Source organism: Austrofundulus limnaeus, unplaced genomic scaffold (assembly GCF_001266775.1).
Source record: "Austrofundulus limnaeus strain Quisiro unplaced genomic scaffold, Austrofundulus_limnaeus-1.0 Scaffold427, whole genome shotgun sequence".
NCBI lineage: Eukaryota > Metazoa > Chordata > Actinopteri > Cyprinodontiformes > Rivulidae > Austrofundulus > Austrofundulus limnaeus.
The window spans coordinates 272,251-279,506 of NW_013952829.1; the positions used below are offsets into that span (position 1 = coordinate 272,251).

At 39.5% G+C, this 7,256-nt stretch overlaps 1 protein-coding gene across 1 annotated transcript in view; it reads left to right on the forward strand.

Moving 5' to 3' along the window:
• Positions 1 to 2,642: 2,642 nt before the first annotated feature.
• mef2d (myocyte enhancer factor 2d) overlaps positions 2,643 to 7,256 on the forward strand; it is a gene marked incomplete in the record, with an annotated part of 107,961 nt that continues 103,347 nt past the window's right edge. Inside the window, 1 exon segment of the mRNA XM_014024560.1 lies at positions 2,643 to 2,876.

The following is a 7,256-nucleotide window of genomic DNA, read 5'->3' on the forward strand; positions in this document are numbered from 1 at the left end:
TGAAATGCAGCAACTTTGTGTACATGTATGTATTAGGGGTACAACAATACATGTACCCATATCGAACCGTTCAATACTGTGCTTTAGGTTCAATACACACTTGTATCGAACACTACTATTTTTTTTTATTTATTTTATCAGCATGTCTTCTGAAGATGCTCTGTGTTGAAGGATCAGTGGATCTGTGTTCGACTACTCCACCTAGGCTGCATTTTTGCGCAGATCAACTGAGAGACTTGCTGTTTCAGCAACATTTAATTTAAAAACTGTACTTTTGAGATTAAACAAATGTTTATAATTAATTTCAATAAATTACAAGTTAAAAAGGGCATGGATATTTCTCTTTTTTGTATCGAAAAAATATTGAACCGTGAGACAAAATTATTGAATCGATCCGAATCGTGAATTTTCTGTATCGTTGTACTCCTAGTATATATGTATATTAAGGGTGGAATATATATAAAAGGGAAAATGCCCTTTGTGTTATTCAGGTGTGTATTTTTCTTATAAATTTTCATTTGTTTTATTAGGTTGTAAGGTTTGTCAAGAGGTTGACCAAAACCTGGAGAATTTCTCTATAATGTAGGTCACACTCAGGAGAAAAGCTTACTGTGTTGCCACACCAGAGAAAAGCTTTGTCATTTTTATAATTCACCCCATTCTCCAGAGGGAGATGGATTTGCATAATCAAGGTATTCACTGTCAAACCCTTGAAAGCATATCATGTTTATTCGCTGGCCTATTAGTCATTATATGCTAAGACAAAGTACCAAATAAGCTCATCTCTAACAAACAAACCCTTTTTGAGTTTTCCTTTGTCATGGCTCATCACTCAAGTGGCACACCTTTCTCATCAAATTGTACATGCAAAATAATCTACTTACTTTTGCCACAACTGTTTCCAAAGCTTTTCAGCTACAAGGCTGGATGTTTACCACTACAAGAGCTGTACACTTTTTTTTTATTTCATTTCAACATAAATGCACTTGCCTGTGGGCAAAATGAGCTGCTACATCTCACAGCTCTTTTTAAAAAGGAGAGAATAGATATTCCTTGCTCAGTATTTGTGCCTCCCCCACCTCTCCTCGGTACCGGATCCCCACCACATGTAGCTAGTACCACACAGTCTTGGCCAATGCTTGCCTTTTCTGTCAGGAAGAGCGGAGGTAGCCTCATAGATCCCCATTTCAGGCTCCAGGCCAAGACCATGTGTTGAACACGGTGGGCCCCAGGCAGCCATGCACACTGATGACAAATGTGGAAGGCAAGCAGAGAAAAAAGACCCTGAGAATGGGCTGAAGAGATAAGGCCACTTGTGTTTGTTGTGGGAGCAATTTTGTCTTGAATGTTCTGACAGGATTGTTGAGTTTAGTAGAGTTGTATACTTTTCCCATCCATGGGTAGATTTTTCTTTCCAATTGGATAAAGAAGGCCCCATTTTTTCACTGCTTTCTCTTCACCATTAAAATTTCAGCTTCAAAATAAAATTAGCCTTTGGAATTTAATGCCCTTGTTTAACTGTTTGGGCTGTGGGCAAATACGTGCCTGCATACATTCTTTCACTGTGAGTGGAAACTCAGTGACACAACTGTTTAGCAGACTCCTGGCCTTCCATTTCCCACACCCTCAAGTCCCCCTCTGAGATTTCAAGGTCAGGAAAGGGCTTGGGTTGGGATTCATTGCTTGGGAAGCAGAGTCCACGTCTCAGATGGTCTCATGGAGCCAGTCTCTCCTTTTACAGTGCTTGTGGTCATCTAACGGCATCCCGCCAAGTTGGATCTGCCAAGGTGACGTTTGAGTTCCTCAGCGGTTGGCATTTTTATCAGATCAGAAATGACACCGGCGGACTTCTTTGGAGTTAACAGGGAATTGTGGTGTTGTGGCTACTGAAGTTTGACAAAAGTGGAGCCGTTGAAAATCCTGACTGAGCTGCACAGGATACTATCTGTGAGTTGAACTCTGACAGCTGAGCATGCAAGTGTGTGTAGATTTAAGAGGTTGTGTGCGGGGGGGCCTTTAAGGGTTGAGTGGAACAAAAGTTTTGCAGGCAGCTGCCATCCTGCTGCCAGCAGATCATGATCCAAGTGGAAGACGTACACTCACACATGTGCATGAAGGACAGATTGTTGCGCTTGGAGGATCTTACACTGGGCTTGGCAGCTAGTTCTCTCACTTTCAGGTCACAAACACACGTACTGACAATTCCAAAGTTTTCTTTTTTGTGAAATTACCCACGTTAAACACAGACAAACTGAGGAAAACACTAAATGTTTATCACAGGGGAGGCTAAATATAGCTTCAGAATGAGTCACCTTTGATTGAGGTTTAATTACTTTTTGTTTTACTTGCCTAATACAATCATTACACCAATTAGAATAGTTAAAAAATACAAAATATTAACACACAATGATAAATACGTAAATTATGGTAAATTAACTGGATATTCCTTTAAAGATGAGATCAGCTGTCTCCTCATTTGCCATCGTGGACATTGATGAATCGGTGGCAGTTGCTGAAGGCATATTAGGTTAGAGGGTGACCTGGGAGGGGTTTACGGGTAGGAGGAGTTTTGTGTACTTGTGTGACTGTGAGGGTTGGTAGTGACGGCAAGGGGGGATGACAAGAAACATCCAGAGGAGGGGGCCCGAACGACGGTGGTGCGAGGAGCTCGGTGAGAGGGGTAATTTGGGGCGACTGGAGTGAGGCACTCACTAACAGTTGTCATCTCAGCAGTTGAAGCGACACGTGTGCTGCTCAGAGTTGGACCTTTGTTATTATTTTTATTTTTTGTTGTTATTTTTTTACTTCAGGACAACATCTCTATGTTATCTTTAATTTGGACTATCTTGTTTTTGGACTTCTTTCTATTTTTGACGGTAAGATGCACTACAACTATTGGCTTTATTTTTCTACTAATGCAGTTTCTTTTATAGCGGTCACTTCAAGAGAACTGGCTGTTTTGTCAGTGTTGCCCCTGTTCAGGCTAAAATTTTACATTTGTCAACTCCCTTCTGCTTTTGAGCTGTTTTGAAGAGACAGTCTTATAAATATTCCTCTTTCTGACCACTTTAATCAGTCCAAGAAGCCATCAGTGGGGTGCCCTGCTGGCGCCTTTGAGGACTTTACGAGATAGATAACGAGAAGTGTGAGGTGACTTAACTGTCGGGCCTGTTGTACATCGTCAGCCGCCGTGCTGACACCCCACCCCCCCACCCTCAAGTCCATGAAGAGATGATCGAGAGCAGCTAGGGTTTGATTTATGGTGGATAGCTTGTGTTGTGCAGCTCTTAACAGAACACCTGTTGCTTTTTTTTTTTTCTTGAATTCAAGGCGTGCTTGACCAGTAACACGTTGTTGAGGGTGTTGTTACGCTCATATTCTGAACACCTGTTTTATGCACTTTGACAAAGACATAGCCAGGTTTGTGTTTGATGTGGTCACAGTTGTGGCAGCCTTTTTGAATTGGAGTAACTCTCCATTCAAATGTTCTGTAAATGATTAGTTTCTAATAGTTTTTATAAAAAATATTCCTTATTTGTTGAGATATTTTAGGCATTGTTGACTGGAACAGTTAGGATGTTAAGAAGATGAAAGATAAGTTTTTGAGTTGCCACTTTCTTTCACACTGTATTTTTTTTAAAGCAAAATGAACAGAGACTTGTTGGTTTCCAAGCAGCTGCTCAACAGTTGTTTTGAATGGTGTCTTGACAACAAAGCCACTCTGGCTAGATCTTCTGTGGCCAGATTAAAAAATGCCTGTCTGTGCAGAAAGATCCCATTCCTTACAAAAAAAAAAAAAATAAATAAAAGTAATTTATGTGTACAGTTAAGTGCATATGTTTCTGAATGTGTTGCTAGGCCCACGTTTCACACTTAATGATAGATGAAGCTCACAACATATTTGTGACGGACACAATAAATATGCAGGTATTATTGTAGCCAAAACAACAGCATTCCTCCTCCCACTCACCTGCATGCATGAAAATAAACCAGATAATGCTCGAGATAAACAACTATTTTTAAATGTCAGTTGGTTTTCTTGATCTTGCCCGTCTGGCTTTTGTCGTGGCACTTGAGAACGTGTTTGGTCGGTGATGGCAGACTTTTGTACAAGATTCACACCCTTTTTCCTAAAGTGTCACAATGATGTCATTGGTCTTCTGTTTAGAAGATATTTCTGTCTGTCAGAGACCTGATATTATCAGAGATAAGGGAATTAGAAGAGCTGTGAAAACTGTTTATTCTTAAGAAACAGGTCAAAGGTTATTGAACTGATTTGCGTTTGTTTTTATAAAGTGTCAGAAAAGCAGTAAGAGTTAAATTGCGTTAAACACAAGGAAGTACTTTTATAGGGTTAGCATTATATCACCAGATCAAGAATTTATCAACAGCAGGTGTTGTTCCTCGTGACGATCATTAACTTAGTTTATTGAATTCATGAAAAATACCATGGACTTAGCTATATTGTATTTAATTTAACAATAAATAAACAAACAAACAAATAAATAAATAAATCAGCAGCTTTATTGTAAATAGAAAAATAAAAACACTGTAGATACATTTTTATATTGTGGTGAATTGCAGTTTTTATGGCATGGTTTGTCATAACGTATGACTACAAGTACCAACTGCCTCCTAAATACATAAAAAATGTTAGTGAGGTCCCAGCTGGGCACACTTTGTGACACCAATTGCAGTAATTGATAAATGGCAAATATGATCACGATTAACTGCACACAATATGATTTTTCCCAACTCTAACACTGATGCTGATGTGTTACATTGGATAATAGAAAACTAACCTGATTGGTTTTTAAAAGCATCCATTATATTTTAAATGTTATAGCATCCATTTTGACCAAGACAAATACTCTAAAGACTTCATTTTTATTTAAATTTCTAATTTGAAGGGATAGTTTAAAAGGGGATAGGGACACCTACAGTGTAGTTTGTCACCATTTTTTCAACTGAAGTATCTTTATTACTGAGCAAATGCATGTGTGCTGAACATAAGCAGTTATATTTCAGTGGTGCTGAGACTGCAAATGTATCGGCCCGCTGGGAGTTGACTAAACTTTTGACTGACTAGACGCGCTGATCAGATATGATACATTTACAGCTCCAGCACTCAGTTTATGCTCGTAGCACATTCATTTGCATACTAACCTGGACATTGTTTGGTTGAGAAAACAGCAACAAACTAAACAAACAGTGTCCTGAAAAGTTGTAGAGGCTTACATAGTTCTCTTTCACATCGGTTCTGAGGAAACTAAAACTTATTTTAAGTACTGTGTTACTAGGCCTGTGAATAAATCTTCACATTTATTCCGAGCCTCTGGACAAAAGACTTCATTATGTTTCTTTGCGGGTGTTCGTGTGCACTCGCACGCATGGGTGTATAACAGGTATTTCCCGGTATTTTTGTTGCGTTCCTGCCACAGGCTGTGAACACAAACTGTAGATCAGTGACAGTTAGTGCAGCCTGTGGTAAAGATGTGGGTGTGTGGTTTTTTTTTTTTTTTTGTTTGTTTTTTTTGGTCTGTGTGTTTGTCTTCACGTCCATGTTTTGGATTGTGTGTACGTGCTAGGGCAGACCTGTGGTATTGATAGTCTGGCATGACAGTGAGGGCATGATTCACAAGCCAAGAAGCACAGATCCCCTTACCCCTCTCATTTCACCCCCTCCCCCAAAACCACCACCTCCATCACCTCTGAAGTGCTGCCCTTGCAGTGTGTCAGCCCACCTCTCCGAAGTCTCATCCATGATTGGTTAGAAAGAGAAGGGGGATAGAAGAAATCATCTGCCAGGGTTGGCAGCCTCGATGCACAGGCACAATCACAATCCTTAAATGTATGGCCAGCAGCTCCCCTCGTCCATCATTTTTCACGGCGCTTCACCTGATGAAGCTCCTGCCATAGAGTCAACCATTGAGCTTTGTTTGTGTTGCAAAGAAGTCTGCTTGGTGACCTAAAGCCCGAGCGTGGCGTGACCTGTGTCCAATGATCGCCCGGAAACATGAAGCAACAGGCTGTAAATATCACACAGCTGGTGCTGTCAGAACACCCTCAAGGTTGGACTACAAACCGAGCCCCACTGCTTCAGATGAGTGTTTTCAGCTGGCTGGTTAAAAACTCAATACTCCTACTCCTCAACCTCATTCTTATCAGCAGTTTGTGTTATGCCCCAGTCAGGAACAAATCCTTGACAGTTTTCCTTTTTCTTCTTCTTTCTAAACCTAATTCATGGTTTCAGTGCTCGCTGAGAACTAAATCTCTGTAGGAAGTGAATTTAAGAAAACTATTGAAGCATTTTTTTGAAGTCTTAAAAATACAAAGAAAAAAGTTCTGAATCAAAGATGATGTTTGTTAAAGCTGTTCCAAAACAAGAATGTACGTATTCATGGCTTTTTAGTGAAGAAGGTGTTCTGGTGATCATCCTTGGTTTTCACCAACCTTTGACTTTGGTCTTTGGTTAAAACTGACAACACACCCTAGAACCTTAGAAACCTACTGATTTGATTTCACGTGAAGCGTTGTGATAGCATCATTTGTCATCTTGGATTTTTGTCATCATGTCAGACCTGTTTGATTGAACACAAAGTGATGAAACAAAATTGGCGAAGTATTGATCCTGTGATCTGAGGGACAGCTCAGTCATTTTCACACCCTGCTGCAGAGGTCATGACTCCTGCAGCTTCATTCAAACAATTTGTCCTTTTCTTGAAACCTGAAGCTTTGGACTCTAGTGTGAGATGACGTCAGTGATATTTTTTGGCAAGTCCTACCATCTTTTATATCCACTTATTAGATTTCAATGACAGCTAACATGGTTTGTTTATATCTATTTCAAATGATTCAATTTCTTTCAGTAAATGAATACGTTCCAGTTATTCGAAGAGCAACTTTCTGGAGATGGAGTTAAATGATTAAGGCTCACGACTCAGTTCATGTTTGGTGTCATGTGTCTATGAAACTGCATGTCCAATGATTATTTTCTGCCAATTTCATTAAAAATTGTCTAACGTTTCATGAGATATTTTGGTAACACAGTCAATCACTTAGACTTGGGCAAAAACATGATTTCCTATCTTTGGCTTTTGACAACAGGAAGTAATAAAGTAAATAAAGTTATTTCTCTGATGATGTCAGCAACCATTATTTTAGGTTTTACCAGCTCTGCTGTTCTATTGTTCTTAATTTAAATTTGGCCTAAATCCAAAGTTCTGTATTGCTTTAGTGTTATCCCTATATATATA